The sequence below is a fragment of the Gymnodraco acuticeps genome, unplaced genomic scaffold (genome assembly GCF_902827175.1).
Source record: "Gymnodraco acuticeps unplaced genomic scaffold, fGymAcu1.1, whole genome shotgun sequence".
NCBI lineage: Eukaryota > Metazoa > Chordata > Actinopteri > Perciformes > Bathydraconidae > Gymnodraco > Gymnodraco acuticeps.
In genome coordinates, this window is record NW_022991956.1 from 144,968 (window position 1) to 163,132 (window position 18,165).

Sequence of the window (18,165 nt, forward strand, 5' to 3'; positions counted from 1 at the left end):
GAATGATGAAATTAGCACAAAGTGCAGACATACTATAATTATATTGAGGTACTTGAGACTAATCCTGCAACTGTATAGTTCTGCTCCACAACAGTTCGAGAATGAAGAAACCATCACGTATGAAAGGCTACATGTGAATAGAGGGGCAGAAAAACGGCTTGCACATTTACATTTCAATCTTGAACAATGAACAGCTGTAGACAGTATCTCATTTAGTATCATCATCCTGCGCTTCGCCGGAGGCCTTCGAGTGCTGAGTGTGCTTGGCCTCTCTCCGAGCCGCGGTGCCGGTGTGGTGCAGATGGTGGATTCTGCCAGGGGAGTGCAGGGCTCAGCATCAAAGTGGAAGGACTCCTCGTGGTGCTGGTCGAGGTTTCACTGTTGGTGCCACCGGGGGGTGATTCTGCAGCCACCGGACGTTCCTTAATTTTTAAAAATAAATTCACAGTTAGTTGGATTTAATACCATGGCTTCTTAAAACTGTTTACTAAGCATTTATAACAAAAAAATACCCTGAAATGTGTGTGCCATTAGTTTGGGTGTGGTCAAGTGTGAGAGGTACATTGTAGACACATTGTGATGCTCTATTCAGATGCTAAAGACATACTTCTAGAAGATTCAGAACACTACAAAATATAATCAAGACATATTTTATCGTGTATTATTATAGGTTAAGATAAAAGCGTTATTGATCCCATGGTGCATTTCATAAGCTACCCAGCAGTATATCATGTAATTTCAATTAGCTCCTCCTTTACCAGCTGCAACATTAAGGTGATGAGCACATCAATAATTATAATACAATAATCTATATATTATTCTGTTATTGTTATATTTAACACTGTAACCACCAAATGAATGAAAATAATGTTTTGTAAATGAAAGAAGCAAGAAACACTTATTTGTACTGAACAAATAAAATAGTTACCGTGATGGTGAGGTTCGAAGTACTCTCCTTCCTTCTTGTGTAAGGCAAGTTTATTTATATAGCACTTTTCAACACAAGGCAATTCAAAGTGCTTAGGGCTCTAAAAACTGCAGCCTGGTTATGATCCACTGCTGTCTGCCAGTCCTTTGTGCTCCACAACTAGGGGCAAGTTTCCTGTAGGCCTACCGGGTGTACTGGGTTCGCAGAGAATCCCAATTCTTCCTCAGCTCTTTCTCTGAAGCACACAAATAAACGATGTAAGCATTGTGGCTAGTTAGCATGTCCAATTCATATCTATATGCAGTGCCAAACTGCACAGCTAGCAACAAGATAACAACAAAACACAAGGTTGAAATAACAAATTACATTTCACGTTAACGTCACTGTACGCTGGCAAACAATAAAAAGCCAACAGTATCTGCTCAAGAGCTCAATTGATGAAAAAGATCATTTTACCCGAGAAACCAAGTTGCGTTTCAATCTCTCGCCAGAGTCCGGTTTTCACTACTCGGTTCGAGTACCTTCTCTCTGTGATGTCGTACAGAGCTGGCCTCTCCTGGATCAAGGTGATCAGCAGGTCTTCGTTTGAGTCATTCCAGATCGCCATGATTAGATGAAAATGAATATCAGTCTGTGTGTGCCTTCTTACATCGTTTGTTTACGTCCCTCACTTCCGTTTCGCTTCTCATGCACTGATTCGCTAGCTGAACAGCCAATCAGAGTGATTGTTTGGTCCGACTGCCTGTCCCGATGCATGGCCGATTCAACATCGGCCATGCATCGGGACAGGCAGTCCAAATAAGGCGTGTCACGGTCGACGGTGCGGGACACACCAAATTGAGTTTGGGCGACAGGACACGCTTCGTCTCCCGACTTACGAAAACAGTCGATATCGGCCTGGTGTGTCAGGGCCTTAACATGTTGTGATCATGGATGTTGCCCCTCGTTTCTGTTATGTGATTGTGATGTGCTCTATGTACTGTATATAGTAACGTGTGTTGTTTATTGTTCTCTTTTATCCTCACACCGGTATCTACTTGTCTTTCCTCCTTTTTATTTTATTTTATATATTTTCTTATAACTAATGCTGTTGATATATTGTAATTTTAAGGGTGTCTATTACCATCTGGCCGGGGACAACAGCTGGAAATTAGCCATGTCGGCTAAAGCTGCACCATTTACTGTTTTTGTGACAGTTCATCGATGGGGACTGTCCACGACACTATAAATAAATAAACTATAATGCTATATTTGGATTTTATGTTTTGCTGCACACATTTACAGTATTATAATTGTGCACACATGCATTTTAGCCTATTGTATACTATATGGATAAACAATGTTTATACATACCTCAAATACAATCCAACTGGTTTTTGACAACAATACAGCTAGCATTTTTGGGTTAATTCATAGCAATTAATCTCAAATTTGTGTTTTTATTTATCAGATAATTTTAGGTGAAGGCAATATTCTGAAGAAGTTCAAAACCATTCGTATGTTGCAACACAGTCTTACGGCATTTTGTGTATAGTCACAAAATTAATCTATTGATTCTTGTTCACCAACACAATTTCGCCATGTTTTTCGTGTCCCACAGAACGATTTTAAAAAGCAATGCAAATAATAACAAATTAGAAGGAAAAACAGATTTAAAAAAATACAGATTTCAGTATTCTGACCAGTGGCGAACCGTCAGGGCCTTCAAGGTATTCAGAGAATACCCTGGAACACTCAGATAAAACAAACAAAAAATCGATTTAATTATATATATAAAATGTATATAAAATGTATATAAAATGAATAAATGAGAATGGTATCTGTGTTGTTGATCTGTAATATTACAGTGTTACGTTGATTTGTTTGTCCTTCTCGGACCATGCACTACGCATTTCAGTGGTTTTGTGTTAGAAAAGAAAGCAACCAATCAGATCTTGTTCTGGGTCTCTGGGTAGAATATCCTTCAACCAAGGTATTCTACATCCTTGATCGAATGCCCTGGCCGTTGCACTGAATGAGAGCGTACGTTTGGACTGAGAGTTTGATCAACCAATCATATATTGATTTGTAGCCAATGGGCGTATTCTTTCAGAGTTTCACTCGGTTCCAGGGTATTCTAGAAGGCCCGCTAGTTAACTGGCTCGAGACAGAGGATCTAGATGAATGCGACGAAACAATTCATGCAGTTTTATTGTTTTTAACGTTGAAATGACAAGTGCAACAGGTGAAGATGAAGTTGTTGCGGAATTGTTGCGAGTACCCTTTTCAAGACGACAATTCAGTGAAAAGACGGACATTATAATGCCGCGGGGCGACGGGAGGTTGTGTGTCTACAGAAGGTCCAGTTGTGATAGACACGGTTCGCCACTGATTCTGACACTATACACTATACTATACTATACTCCGACATTATACAATTTAAAAGAAAAGGGATAGGGTTAGGCTTAGGGTAAGATATTGAGTAAGAAAATGTTTTTATGAACCACACAGCTTCCGGTCTTCCAAGACCGGACAAAAAGACGTGGTGCAGGCACGAAACATACTACCAATAGAAATACATTGCTTTTAAAATCGTTCTGTGTGACACGAAAAAAATGCGAAAATCGTGTTGGTGAACACCAATCAATAGATTAAATTAATTTCGTGACTATAACACAAAATGCCGTGAGACTGGGTTGTATGTTGTGAATCTTCAGATCTTCATCCTGCAAAATGTTCCCACTTGTTGCAAAGGCCAATTCTCGATGAGATTTAGGGGTGCCAAACTACTGTATGAGATGAGTGGATGGAATGAAATGTATGATGCTCGCAGCAATTTTAAAAATAATTTCTGGAGACCACCGGGACAAACAGTTTATACAACAGAATAAATGCAGGTTTCAAGGATGCAGATCCTAGTGTGACAATAAGTTGTTTGTGAGGGCTGAAGGACACAATGAGTGCCTGTTGGTGCATATTAAAGTCTGTCATTATGATAGCTGTGGATGAAATAGACTCAACATGGGTAAACATCACTTAGTATGAATTACCCTGCAATATCAGAAAGATGGGGATAAATAGAACAGAGTTATATTTAGCTTCTTTAAAATCAAAATAAGAATATGCAGAGAATCCTAGCCTTAAATAGCTTATGCGTAAACTTCTATTTGACTTTGAACTGCTGCTTATCAGACAGTAGAGACTTCTCGTGGGCTAATGTTCATCTCACAATGATGCCTCTGTCTCCTTGAGGTAGAACAAAAACACAGACACTCTATAATCATGTGAAGATTAGGCTTTAAGGGGCATAAACACGAACAGACTGTGACAGTGTGATTGCCATGATGTGGGAAAGTTGTCTGAGACAAAACCCCACAGTGATTATGACACACACAGGCTGAAAAAAATCGTCAAGCACCAAGAACAAGCAAGGCCTGTGGCGGAGAAATCAAACGTCCACACAGATCTGAGAGCTGAGAGAATAGAGGCCTCAGTTGAATAAAACTTTTTGTAATTCCTCCTGGAAGACACTTTGAGAGATGATGTTCGCCTTGGGGTTGTGGGAAAATCTATGAGCCATAAAGTGTGTTTCTTACAGGCCTTGTTTTGTTTTGTCCTCATATTGAATGGCAGGGATTTAAGTACTGTATGATACAATTGTTTATTTGACTATTAAGGTTTACTTTACCTTTTTGAAGGAGCTTGTCGCATCCTCTCAGTGCGTCTTCTGTTGTCATTCAACAAATTCCTCATTCTGTGGAAAGACAACACCGACCGTCCCGCCCACGGTACTGATATGAAGGTTTCAGTATATGACGTGCTCTTCCTTTTTCTCCAATTGTTTGTTTGTCGGTGCACGGTGACTCATTTGCTCTTAGTCACCTCCGCTAAGGATGTTTTTGGTTCAGTTTTCTTTGGAAAAACTGTCGACTACAACCCTTATTTCCATGAAACTTGGTCAAGTGGCAGCGTGGGCAATGGAAAATGTCAATTCAAGGGGGATTTTGATTGGTATTCGCTCTTCAAGTGTCCTTCTAGTTTTTATTTCTGGAGTTAATTCATGTAAAACATCTAATAGTCTATTGGCAATTTGATGTTCCTTTGAGTTCATCTTAGAGTAGTTATTATATGTTTTAGCCTCTTTTTGGAGATATTTGTCTCGCAATATGCTTGTTTTTCAGTTTTTTACCCTTCATTTTCCACTTTTTTGGAAGGCCCTGGACAAACAGAGCATTATGTATACTATTAGATTGTAAAAGAAAACTAATGTCCATGGTCATAGCAATGACTCAAATGATATAAGAGCCATTTTTATTTGTTGTCAGTTTATTTAAAGGTTTTTCCCTCAATAAATAGTTATCAGAGGTGACCAGCCATCCAGATCCTGTAGCATGTTGTCAGGTGATCGCATTTTAGTGACTGAATTATGACCAGGGCCGTCCCTGGCCAACATGAGGCCCCACGCAAAGTTATATGATGAGGCCCTCTGTTTCGCGAGCGTCGTCAACAGGGTGCGAGTGGAACCGTGCCGCGCCACACTAATTGTGCCGCATAAACGCTGTGAGACTGACCGTTGAGCGGCCCGACCAAGCAAGGAGGTAGACGCAGAGAGTTCAAATATAAGCCGGTGTGGGCATTTATCAAATCATCGGCACATGATTCACAGCCTCAATATGACTGTTACCCGTGAACACAGCCACCAGCCACCAGCCACAAGGATCTCCCACACACTACCTGTCCACTGACAGGGAACACAGAGCCTAAATACACACACACTAATCAGGCCAATAAGACACAGGTGGGGGGGGAGGAGACAACACAGGGCACCAGGTGAACACAATCAACAACAATGAAGCTATACAACCCGTAACGGAGGCCGAGATCTATGGGCCCAGAGATCACCTCCGTGACAAGCGCATAGGTGCGGCTCAGTTGAGGCTCAGGTGAGGCCCCCTCCGCAAAGTGAGGCCCCACGCAGTCCGCATGATCGGCCTGTAGGGAGGGACGGCCCTGATTATGACCTTAAACAATCATTCAACCTATTTGTAGTGGCAAAAATAAAGAAATAATTAAAAAAATATATTAACTTGAACTGCTGCAGTATTAAATCTAACTGTTAGTTAGAAATATTTAAAAAAACGTAATCACCTATTTTTTTTATTCTAAATACATAGATGACAATATATGTACCCATAAAACACACGAAAACACCACTATATGCCTTTACATAGAATACAAATGTAATTTCCCACGTTATAGTTAGAGCTAAACCTTGTAAATGCAGTAAAACACAAGTTTTTTATATAAAAGTCAGCAGCCTTTTCCAGTCTTTCCGTCATCCCTTCCCTGAGGTGTGGTGCTGTTTTATGAATGAGCTGTTATGCCAGAAAAGGTGACCTGAATACAGACAGAAAGCGGGGGAGGGAGGAGAGTACTGTAAGTGACGTTGCGTTGTGGGACTAAAAGTGCCGAATCACATTTTCTATTTTAGTTGTTTGCTGCTAAAGGTACTATTACATATGTGTTGTGTCTGCCGGTGTAATCGCGCTAAAGCTGGAGATTTGCTGCTGTTTATCAATGTGTTCAAGCTATAATCATCATGATGACCTGAGGAGAACCAGCACTGGCTCTGTGGCAAACCATGTGACAAGCAAACAGGGTTTAGGTGCATGTGGGAAATCTGTTACCTCACAGGAATATAATAATAATTATACAAATAGATGGTATTTTGATAGCGCTTTTCCAAGTGGTCAACGATGCTAAACATTACATGACATGCTACTTGACACTCTTATCAATATACTTAATCTGTGTGCTGTTTTGAAGAGTAACATCCATGACTGATGACTTGAGACTTATTGTACTGAAAGAAGAAATGAAAAAAATGTCATTTCAAACACATATTGTGTATGATTTGTATACTGAATGAAAGGAATAACCCTCTAAATAAAAACATATACATTCAGTGTTGTCCTTTTCTCTGAATGATGTTTTAGATGAATAAAAGGTTTGATGTCCTCTAAATGCAATGCAAATGACATGAAACTGTGAACAAAATCAATATTACAGATTTAAACTAGGCGTAGTCCATGAGTATTTTTGCAAACAAGGGTTTAACTCCTGTCCACACAAGCAGTGAGCAAAAGATCTCCATGTAGATGGAAATGCATGAACCCAATTATAACGCAGGCAAGGTCAGTGGGCAGGTCGACACACACACACACACACATACTGAAGGGGGCGGTGTCTCATGGCAGTGTTGGATCATGTGGCAGTGACCTCGGTAGTGCATTCTGTCACCTTTGTTCCTCTGTATAACTGAAGAGTCACGGTATATTTCAGCTATGTAAGAGTCCGGTTAGCAAGGTTATATATTAGTGACGCCTTACACAGGAGATAATGTCGCACACACTGACGTAGCAAGTCAAACTAGTTTAAAAACCTCTGTTTTCCGAACATAAACACTAAAAAATAGAGTTTCTTGGAATGTCTTCACTCTGACTGAGGATTTGAGAAAGCTCAGTTTGAAGTAAACGGAAACAACATTTGTGTGTGGACAAAAGGCCAAAACACATAGAATGATGCTTTATAAAATATTTGTGTACGTGTGGACTAAGCCTTGGTTATATAGGAGATAAAATAACTAAATAACAAATCAATGCAATTGTCAATTTTGATGTGGTATGGATAATTTGGTATGGACCAACTGACACAATATTCTCTGCTTCCAGCTTCTCAAATGTGACTATCGGCTCAATATCCTAGTTTTTTATGACTATTTTTTGTTAGTTAAGTTATTATACATTTTAATTTGGACTTTTGGTAAAAAAGTAAGACTTATTTGGCAATCCTATAACCAATGTTGGCGTTATTTAAGAAGATAAATAGCAGATTAATTGATAATGCAGGGTTAATTGTTATATGTGGTCTCTTAAACATAAGATCTCTAGCATCTAAAGCAATATTGGTAAATGATTTAATATCAGATTATAATATTGATATATGCTGTCTCACTGAAACTTGGTTGAGACATGAAGAATATGTCAGCATAAATGAGGCCACTCCACCCAGCCATATCAATACTCATATTGCCCGAGGCACAGGCCGAGGAGGTGGAGTTGCAGCCATCTTTGACTCAAGTTTACTTATCAATACTAAACCAAAATTAAATTATACCTCCTTTGAAAGTCTCGTTTTTAGTCTTACGCATCCGACCTGGAAAACTTTGCAGCCAATCTTATTTGTGACAGTGTACCGTGCACCAGGTCCTTATTCAGAATTCTTATCAGAATTCTCTGAGGTTTTATCAACTTTGGTTCTTAAAACAGATAAAGTAATTATCGTAGGTGACTTTAATATTCATGTTGACGATGATAAAAATAGCCTTACTGTTGCATTTAACTCTATATTAGATTCTGTTGGTTTTCGTCAGAGTGTAAATAAACCAACCCACTGCTATAATCACACTCTCGACCTTGCTCTGATTTATGGTATTGAAATTGAGCAACTATTAGTCGAACCGCATAATCCTGCTTTATCCGACCATTTCTTAGTAACTTTTGAAGTACTGTTACTAGACTACAAAGCATTAGTCAAAAGCTCCTGCAGCAGAAACCTATCTGTTAGTGCTATAGCCAAATTTAAGGAGGAGATTCCACCAATACTTAACTCGATAGCATGTCTGCATGTAAGGGAGGAAACTTATACAAAATGTACACCACCCCAAATTGATCATGTTGTTGATAGTGCTACAGATGCGCTGCGAATAAAATTAGACTCTGTTGCTCCTTTGAAAAAGAAGAAAATAAAACAACATAGATTAGCTCCATGGCATAATGCCGAAACCCGCAAAATAAAGTAAAAGTCGAGACAACTTGAAAGGATATGGCGTTCCACTAAACTTGAAGAATCTCGTTTAATTTGGCATATTACTCTCAATGAATATAAGAAAGCACTGCGTAAAGCGAGAGCAGCCTACTACTCTTCATTAATAGATGAGAATAAGAATAATGCAAGATTTCTTTTCAGCACTGTAGCCAGGCTGACAGAGAGCCACAGCTCGATTGAGCCTTCTATTCCCATAGCACTCAGTAGTAATGATTTTATGTGCTTTTTTAACGATAAAATTGTTACTCTTAGAAACAAAATTAATGACCTCTTGCCTTTGACCAGTATAGTGTTATCAACAGCTCCCAGAAACGTAAGTTCTAATATTACACTAGATAGTAAACTAGAATGCTTTTCAGCCATAAACCTTGAACAATTAAATTCAATGATTCTCTCTTCTAAACCATCAACGTGTATGTTAGACCACTGGCTTCCGGTAACTGCTAGAATCCACTTCAAGACACTGGTACTTGCTTACCATGCTGCGAATGGATCTGGCCCTTCCTACATCCAGGACATGATTAAACCGTACACCCCAGCGCGTGCACTACGCTCTGCATCAGCCAAACGGCTCGCTGCGCCCTCGCTGCGAGGGGGACCCAAGTTCCCATCGGCGAAAACACGTGGGTTTGCTGTCCTGGCTCCAAGATGGTGGAATGAGCTCCCCATTGACATCAGGACGGCAGATAGCTTGCACATATTCCGGCGCAAACTGAAAACTCATCTCTTTCGACTCCACTTCGAGCGTTAGAACTATTAACGAAGCACTTTTATACTAATAAAGGACTGGCTTACCTAAAGCCAGTTGAGTAGCACTTGAAATGTTTGGCTCTATGAAACCTGATGTACTTATATGATTCTGTTTTCTTCAAGGTTGTGTCTTCCTGGTCGAATGTACTTATTGTAAGTCGCTTTGGATAAAAGCGTCAGCTAAATGCAATGTAATGTAATGTAATGTAATGTAGACCCAATTCCAACTAAGCTGTTGAAGGAAGTTTTTCCATTAATTAGCACTTCTTTATTAAATATTATCAATATAACTTTATTATCAGGCTATGTTCCACAATCATTCAAAGTAGCAGTGATAAAACCGCTTCAAAGCACAACCTCGATCCAGAGGTATATATATGAGGTACTATAGACCTAATGCTAATCTTCCGTTCCTCTCAAAAATTCTTGAGAAAGCGGTCGCAAAACAGCTGTGTGATTACTTAAAAAACAATGATTTATTTGAAGATTTTCAGTCTGGCTTTAGAACACATCATAGCACAGAGACAGCTCTGGTTAAAGTCACAAATGACCTTCTAATAGCCTCAGACAAGGGACTTGTCTCTATTCTTGTTTTGCTCGATCTCAGTGCTGCATTTGATACTATCGACCATGATATCCTATTGCAAAGACTAGAGCACTTAGTTGGCATACAGGGAACTGCTTTGGACTGGTTTAGGTCCTATCTATCTGAACGCTCTCAGTTTGTACGTGTCAATGATGAATCTTCCACGCAAACCAAAGTTAGCCATGGAGTGCCACAGGGCTCAGTGCTCGGACCTATTTTGTTCACATTATATATGCTTCCGTTAGGCAATATTATAAGGAATCATTCTGTACATTTTCATTGTTATGCGGATGATACTCAACTATATTTATCAATCAAGCCTGATGAAATTAATCATCTAAATAAAATTCAAGACTGCCTCAAGGACTTAAAAACGTGGATGAACTTTTTGATGTTAAACACGACCAAAACTGAAGTTATTGTACTCGGCCCGAAGAATCTACGATATAAATTATCTAAAGATATACTAACTATGGATGGCATTAATTTGGCCTCCAGTGAGACTGTAAGGAATCTTGGTGTTATATTTGATTGATATCCTTTAACGCCCATATAAAATCAATTTCAAGGACCGCCTACTTCCATCTACGTAACATTGCAAAAATCAGGCATATCTTGCCTCAAAACGATGCAGAGAAACTAGTCCATGCATTTGTTACTTCAAGGCTGGATTATTGTAACTCTTTATTATCAGGGTGTACCAAGAAGTCAGTCAAGTCGCTTCAGCTGATTCAAAATGCTGCAGCTCGTGTACTAACCAGAGTTAGGAAAAGGGACCACATTACTCCTGTTCTGGCTGCCTTACACTGGCTCCCTATAGAACACAGGATAGAATTTAAAATTCTTCTTCTCGCCTACAAAGCCCTTAATGGGCAGGCGCCATCTTACCTTAAATAACTCATTATACCCTACTGTCCTACTAGGGCATTGCGTTCCAAGAATGCAGGGTTGTTGGTTGTTCCTAGAGTCTCTAAAAGTACAATGGGAGCCAGAGCCTTTTCTTATCAAGCTCCACATTTGTGGAATCAGCTTCCAGTTTGTGTTCGGGCGGCAGACACCCTATCCGTTTTTAAGAGTGCGCTTAAGACCTTCCTTTTTGATAAAGCTTATAGTTAGGGCTGATTAGATTCAGCCCCTAGTTTTGCTGATATAGGCTTAGTTTGTCGGGGGACATCTTACTTCTTCCTTCTCTCTGTCTGTACCTGTGTACTCTCATGTTCAGATTAACCCAGCTTCCCCAAATGTCTTTCTTTTTGGTGTCTATATACGTTCCTGTGTCCTGGATCGCGAGTCCTGGATCTTGAGTCGTGGCTGTGGTCCTGGATCATAGGTCCTGGATGGATATCCTCGTGGATTCATCTTCCTATTATACACACATGCATTTCCTAACATTTGGTCTACCTATGTTGCAAATGTATTATCTTTTCAATTTACACACGGCATCTATTGCACGTCTGTCCGTCCTGGGAGAGGGATCCCTCCTCTGTTGCTCTCCCTGAGGTTTCTCCCATGTTCCCTTTAAACTGTGGGTTTTCTCTGGAAGTGTTTCCTTGTACGATGTGAGGGTCTAAGGACAGAGGGTGTCGTATTGTCATACTGATATTCTGTACAAACTGTGAAGTCCACTGAGACAAATGTAACATTTGTGATATTGGGCTATATAAATAAACATTGATTGATTGATTGATTAATTGCAACCCTGATTACTACTGCTACTGGACCAAATGCCTAATATTAAATCCCCACTGAATCCTCAATTCACACCTTAATTGGCGCTAGTATATCAAAGGTCATTGCACCTATAGCAACACATCCTCTTGGCAAACACTTGATAACCTGCAGGCGTTCAGTCATGTGATCGAGCGTCGCTGTCTAACATGAATCTCTCAGTTGTCCTCAGGGGGAATCAGTGGTACTGAGCTGTAATCTGTTCTGTCGGCAACATGTCCCAACAATCTGTTGATCTCCAGCCTATGTTCATGTAATGTCCATGGAAACACACTCAAGCAAACAGTGCAGACATATTGACCCCCGAGAGCTCGCTATCAGCACGGCGGGTTATTGATCGGCACTGTCAGCATGACTTACATTGTGTGACTCCCTCAGATACTCTAATGATCCATCAGGTTTGTTTTCATGTCTGGGTGGTAGTTTCCCTGCCGAGGCACCATGAAGACATTCAATGAATTGTTAATTATTTACGTTTAACACCGCCGTGCCCCTACCTGTATGGTATGCACAGTATGTGTGTGTGTGTGTGTGTGTGTGTGTGTGTGTGTGTGTGTGTGTGTGTGTGTGTGTGTGTGTGTGTGCGTGCGTGCGTGCGTGCGTGCGTGCGTGCGTGTGTGTGTGTGTGTGTGTGTGTGTGTGTGTGTGTCGGTGTGTGTGTGTGTGTGTGTGGTGTGTGTGTGTGTGTGTGTGTGTCGGTGTGTGTCGGTGTGTCAACATCTGATGAGATCAGTGCTCAGACGTAATTATTCCCAGTATCTGACCAGGACTGATTTATTTGCCCCATTACCCTCAACACCAACCACAGGGAGCTGTTTGTTCGAAAATCACTGATTTAACACATATCTTTTGTAAAAATCCTTACAGCACAGACGGATGTGTTCACTCTTCTGAGAAAAAAACATGTAGATTCCTGTCCAAAACTACAAGTTATGTGCCCTTAAAGCATTTGATATTTCAATACTTATCAGGAGATGAATGGAGGGAGAGAAGCTGCGTTGGCAATGAGGAGAAACAGAATTAACAAATGACTTTTCGACAATAACTCTCTCAGTATACTGTCATGTAACCGTAAATTAGACAATTTCCTTTTTCTTGGTAGTAGTAGCAACATTTTTTAACCCTTTAATGGGTAAAAACAAATTGCTACTACTAGGCCTACCAAGAAAAAGGACAGATGTCTTGTTCATAATATGTGTCTGCTAGCACCCTTTCCTCACATGCTTGCAGGGGCTATTGCAACCACATAAAGACACACACATTGATTGATTGATTGATTGATTGATTGAAAAGTTTATTAACAGCTTGTATACTGGGTACAGTACAGTACAGCTCAAAACATACAATTGTTAAGGGGATGCAGACCAGAGAAAGACTTTCGTCTTGTTTACATCAGGGTCCCCCATTTCCAATTCATCATATCATTTAAGACATATAAGACATATTTGACATACAGATGGCTTATTTACAATTTACATACAGGTGGTTTTTTTACATACAGATTGCTTATTTACAATTACACATCACTTCAGGGGACATTACATTGACTTACATGCATTTCCTGGAGACTTATCCTAACCTTAACCATAACCAACACATGCCTAACCCTAACCAAGTCTTCACCCTAAATGTAATGATTCCCCTCATGGGAACCATTTTGTCTCCATAAGGGAGGCGAGTCCGGTCCCCACACGTGACTGTGTAAACAGATGTAGGTCTCCACAAGTATAGTATTGCTAGGCCACACACACACACACACACACACACACACACACACACACACACACACACACACACACACACACACACACACACACACACACACACACACACACTCCTACCCTTTCCGCAGTGCCTGTTATTTATAGAGGGAGTCGGGGAAGTGGACGGCCCGGGACAGCCTGTTCTCTGTGGATGACGTCACGGCAGCAGCAGAGGAATCCCAGCCGACAACACAGGGCTCGACAATATATCCGTATAAGAAGCTATGGATACATTTCTGTTATTGTAGTGTTGCACAAGTGTCTTTACCTGGTTTGTAAGGCCGCGTTAGAGTAAATGGATGTCTTCTTACACTGAAAAAACTGAAACGTTGACTTATGTCTGAATTATGTCTTTGGCCTCAAGACTTTGTAATTGCTTAACTAATAATGCCTAATTTCCACTGCATTGTTTAGCTCAATTTGGCTAACTTGTGGTACGCTTAAGCTAACGTCAACTGCTATCTCTCTCAGAGTATTGGGCGTACGATGGAGTCAAACTGAAGACATTAATGTTTCTTAAGAATAAAAACTCAGGTGAAGCTATCAGTTGGCTCAATACTTTGTAATAGCATAGCTTACAATGCCTAATTTGCATTGTTTAGCTCAACTCAATGTAACTAACCTTTGGTACATCTAAGCTAATGTCAAATGCTATCTCTCAGAGACAGTATTGGGCTTACAATGGAGTCAAGCTGAAGATATTAACGTTTCTTAAGATTAGTTAGATTTCAGATAACTATTATTTGAAAGCAATAATATTACGTTGAACCAAAACATCATGCAATCCCCGATCTTAGATGACAAGCACATCTAGAAATAAACAAAATTAAAGATGAACAAAAACTGCCTCAGGTAGCTATAAGTGAACCGAATAAATGAACAAGTACAATGTTAGTGTCCTTCCCGATTTACATTTACAGCAAACAAAGCACTGCAGGCTTTAGTTTTCCACTGCAGCGATAGAGAACTTGAATCAAACTCCAGGGAAAGTCAGAGAGGAATACCGGGAAGTGATTCCTGCTGAAGGAGGGAACACCTTTTGGGTGGCTGACTTTTGTTTTTAGACATGGGAGAGTAATAAGGACGGTTATATAAGAGCAAGAGGAACAGGTGAGAGGATGCTGACTGTAAGGATGGATTAAAAAAGGAAAAGGACGAAGAGAGGAGAGGAGAAGGAAGTAAAAGGTAGATGGAAGAGGGTAAGGGAGTCAGGAAGGAAGGAAGGAAGGAAGGAAGGAAGGAAGGAAGGAAGGAAGGAAGGAAGGAAGGAAGGAAGGAAAAGGAGAACATGGGGAGAGAAAGTGGAAGGGAACGAACAGGAAGTAAAGGACAAACAGGAAAATTAGGAAAAAAGGATAAGGGAAAAGATAAGTGATGAGGCGAGGGAAAGTGAAAGAAAAAAGGAAAGGAAAGAAGGGTAAAGGATAAGGAGAAAGGGAAGTAAAGGGGGAAGAGGGTAGGGGAGAGGAAGAGGGGAAGAGGGAAGAAGGACAGAAAATTAAAGAAAAAAAGGAGAGAAAGAAGACAGTTAAGAGGAAGGAACATTAGTGATGTGAGGAAAGGAAGATAAGGAGGGCACATGGAGGTAAATGAGAAGGGAATTGGAAATTAGAGGATCCAGGAAAATAATGTGTAGAAGAGGAAAGAAAATAGGTGAAGATAGCGGAGGGAAAAGATGGGAGAAAGGAGAGAATACATGGGAGGAAAGAAGAAGATGAAAAGGGGAAGAGGAGATAAGAGAGGATGTTCGCTTTAAAACTGAACCGTAAATAGTACGGCAAGTGGCGGCTGTGGAAAATATTTTTGGAGGGACTATGGGAAGAGGGACCAAACCATACTAGGGGCGGTCCGGGGGGATTCTCCCCCGGAAGACATTTTTGAGAAATGACCCCTTAAATTATCTGGTGATGTTAGAGGGGGGGGGGGGGGGGGGGACAAATTGAGATAATCCATAATCCTCAGTGTGGTTAGTTATGAATCTACCAAAATTGTGCAACAGTACAGTAGACCCACACAAACTGCAGAACACTGGTGCTTTGGGAACACTCAAATGATTTAATTCCCATTTAAAATCAGGAGACTAAATAACATTGTGTGTGTGTGTGTGTGTGTGTCATGCTTGCCAGCCCTCCCGATTTTCGCGGGAGGAGACTCCCGATTTCATTGCCCTGTCCCAAATCAGATTTACTCACGACTGTTTCCACTCGGACTTTAATACAGCTACACCATTGTTTGGTTTTCATGGTAGCGCGTCTCTAGCAGCGCGCGCAACTCAAAGTCTGAGAGGGTGAGGAAGATGAAAACTGAACAAGAATCGACAACTCGACCCTCTGCTCACTCTTTTCCTGTAAAACACAGATCCAGCCCACACATATGCTCCATGGTGCTACATGGCATTGCCCTTACAACTACAATAAGCATGTAAATGTTAATCTACAGCTCCGGCGATCCACTAGCACCGGAGTCTCCTGCAGACGCAGCCATCCTCGACAACTACTGTAGCGTCACCTTGGATACGAGTCCAAACAACTCACAGACACACAGGCCAGGGCGCTGACAGGGCGCCCTTTGAGCATCAGATCTGACGACGCTGATTGGCTGAAATTATGTTTTGGTGGCATAGTTTACAGATAGCAACAGTCAGCTTGTTGGCTGCTGCTGCTCTGGCTGAGGGCTCCTTTCTACCGCCCGGACGAGAGAGGGTAATGATACACGCTGCGGCCAGGCAGGAAACATGTGACTTATCAGTAACTTTAGACATCGTAAAACAATTTTAAACGAGATTTTATTGTAGATTATACATTTTACTGATACCAACTAGGCCTATATAATATTTACCTTGTTCATTAAAAAAAAAATATATATATATATATATTTTAAATATATTTTTTATTTGTAATGACAATCAAACATGTGGGAAGAGGGGGGGGCGGCGCCCCTATGGGCCGGCCGCCACTGAGAGAGAGAGAGAGAGAGAGAGAGAGAGAGAGAGAGAGAGAGAGAGAGAGAGAGAGAGAGAGAGAGAGAGAGAGAGAGAGAGAGAGAGAGAGAGAGAGAGAGAGAGACGCACAACAACACATAACAGCTGTTCATCTCCTCACAGCTCACTTCTCATTACTCCTACTTCATGTGTCTTTGTTTTCTTTCTTTCTTCATTTGATAATTGCGATTTTGTTATAATATATTGTTGTAAATTGATTAATGAATTGTATTTTTTTTCTTATCATTTCACTATTGAATTGTATTATCCATGACGCTTTTGCAATATTGTTCACCTGACATTTCAGCTTACATTTCAAGCTGAAATGTAATGTTTTTATCAGTAGTGGCTAACAAATACACTGAATTGTGTTTAGTTATACAAAATGGCTGATAAATATCACTTGTATTTTCTTGTCATGGATGTCGAAAGTGAGCCTCGGAGACTGGCTAATGTTTTGCAGGATACATCAGACAGTCAGGGCCCAGGGAATCATTTCCTGCACTTCCACTCAAAGAATGGCAGCATACCAGCCTCAATGACTCACAGTTGCCATATAAACCGGGCCATAATCATAAAACATAGTGCAGCCCTTTGTTTTCTGGTGAGGAGACGTGAAAAACACGGGCCTCCAGGACAAGTGCCGCTATAAAACTGACGCCAAAGACCCACAGATTGTGTTTGCTCATGGTATCCAAACTTAGACAAATACCCTCGTGATAACCTGGAGGGAGGAAGTTATTCAAACAGAGATAAATGCAAGAAGACGAACACACGCCAACACTGAAAAACACATTATTACTCTGAGTTATCTCAGTTCTAGCTAGCAGATGTGAGGTGGGGAGATCCACTGTTGGCATGCAGCGCCATCTAGTGGATTTCTATGATAAAGCAGGATCTAAAGGGGAGTGGGTTTCCAATAGGCTTTCCATTATGCAAAAATGTACAGGTCAAAGGTTACAGGTTAAAGCAGAGTCCAAACTTGTTCCACTGAGCGCCACATACAGAAAAACATACTGCAGGTATATTTCCACTTAAGTGAAGTTATGAGTTAGCCAAATCAATCAAATGTAGGTCAATTATTCTTTATACTTGAATATGCTTCAAGAAAAGAAAACCAAAGCTTTCCATCGAGTTTTATTTATTTTATTTGCAGCTCCTTCCTTAAATCAGAGGCCTTGGATTGCTTATAATAAAGGGGAATATGAAGGGTATATTTCAAGCTATTTTTGCAAATATGTTTTTTTTTTTTAATCATTTAAGATTTGTTAGACAAAGTTCTCAACTTTAATTGACTGAATGTATCTGAAAAGTTGGCTTATTAACACATGAATACTGTGTAATATGTTTACATGTTCAGAAGTACAATATAAGACAAGCACAAGTTTCATTTGTGGGCCATATTCCATTATACTTTTTTTATTTGCTGAGGGCCGATTCAAAATGGTCCCCGGGCCGTAGTTTGGACACCCCAGGGTTAAAGTATTGGCCAGCTGTTTATTTTTTGTATTTAATGTGTGTTTTCATTATTGCACACTTAATGTAATTAGTATCATACTTTTAT

The 18,165-nt window shown here is 40.4% G+C and overlaps 1 long non-coding RNA gene across 1 annotated transcript; it reads right to left on the reverse strand.

The window, feature by feature from the left end:
- On the reverse strand, positions 1-1,446 carry LOC117535985. The gene is made up of 3 exons (XR_004567485.1): positions 1,385-1,446; positions 929-1,163; positions 1-422 (listed from the first exon to the last, which is right to left on the reverse strand). It is a non-coding gene; the product is annotated as an uncharacterized LOC117535985 (long non-coding RNA).
- Between the last annotated feature and the right edge of the window lie 16,719 nt (positions 1,447-18,165).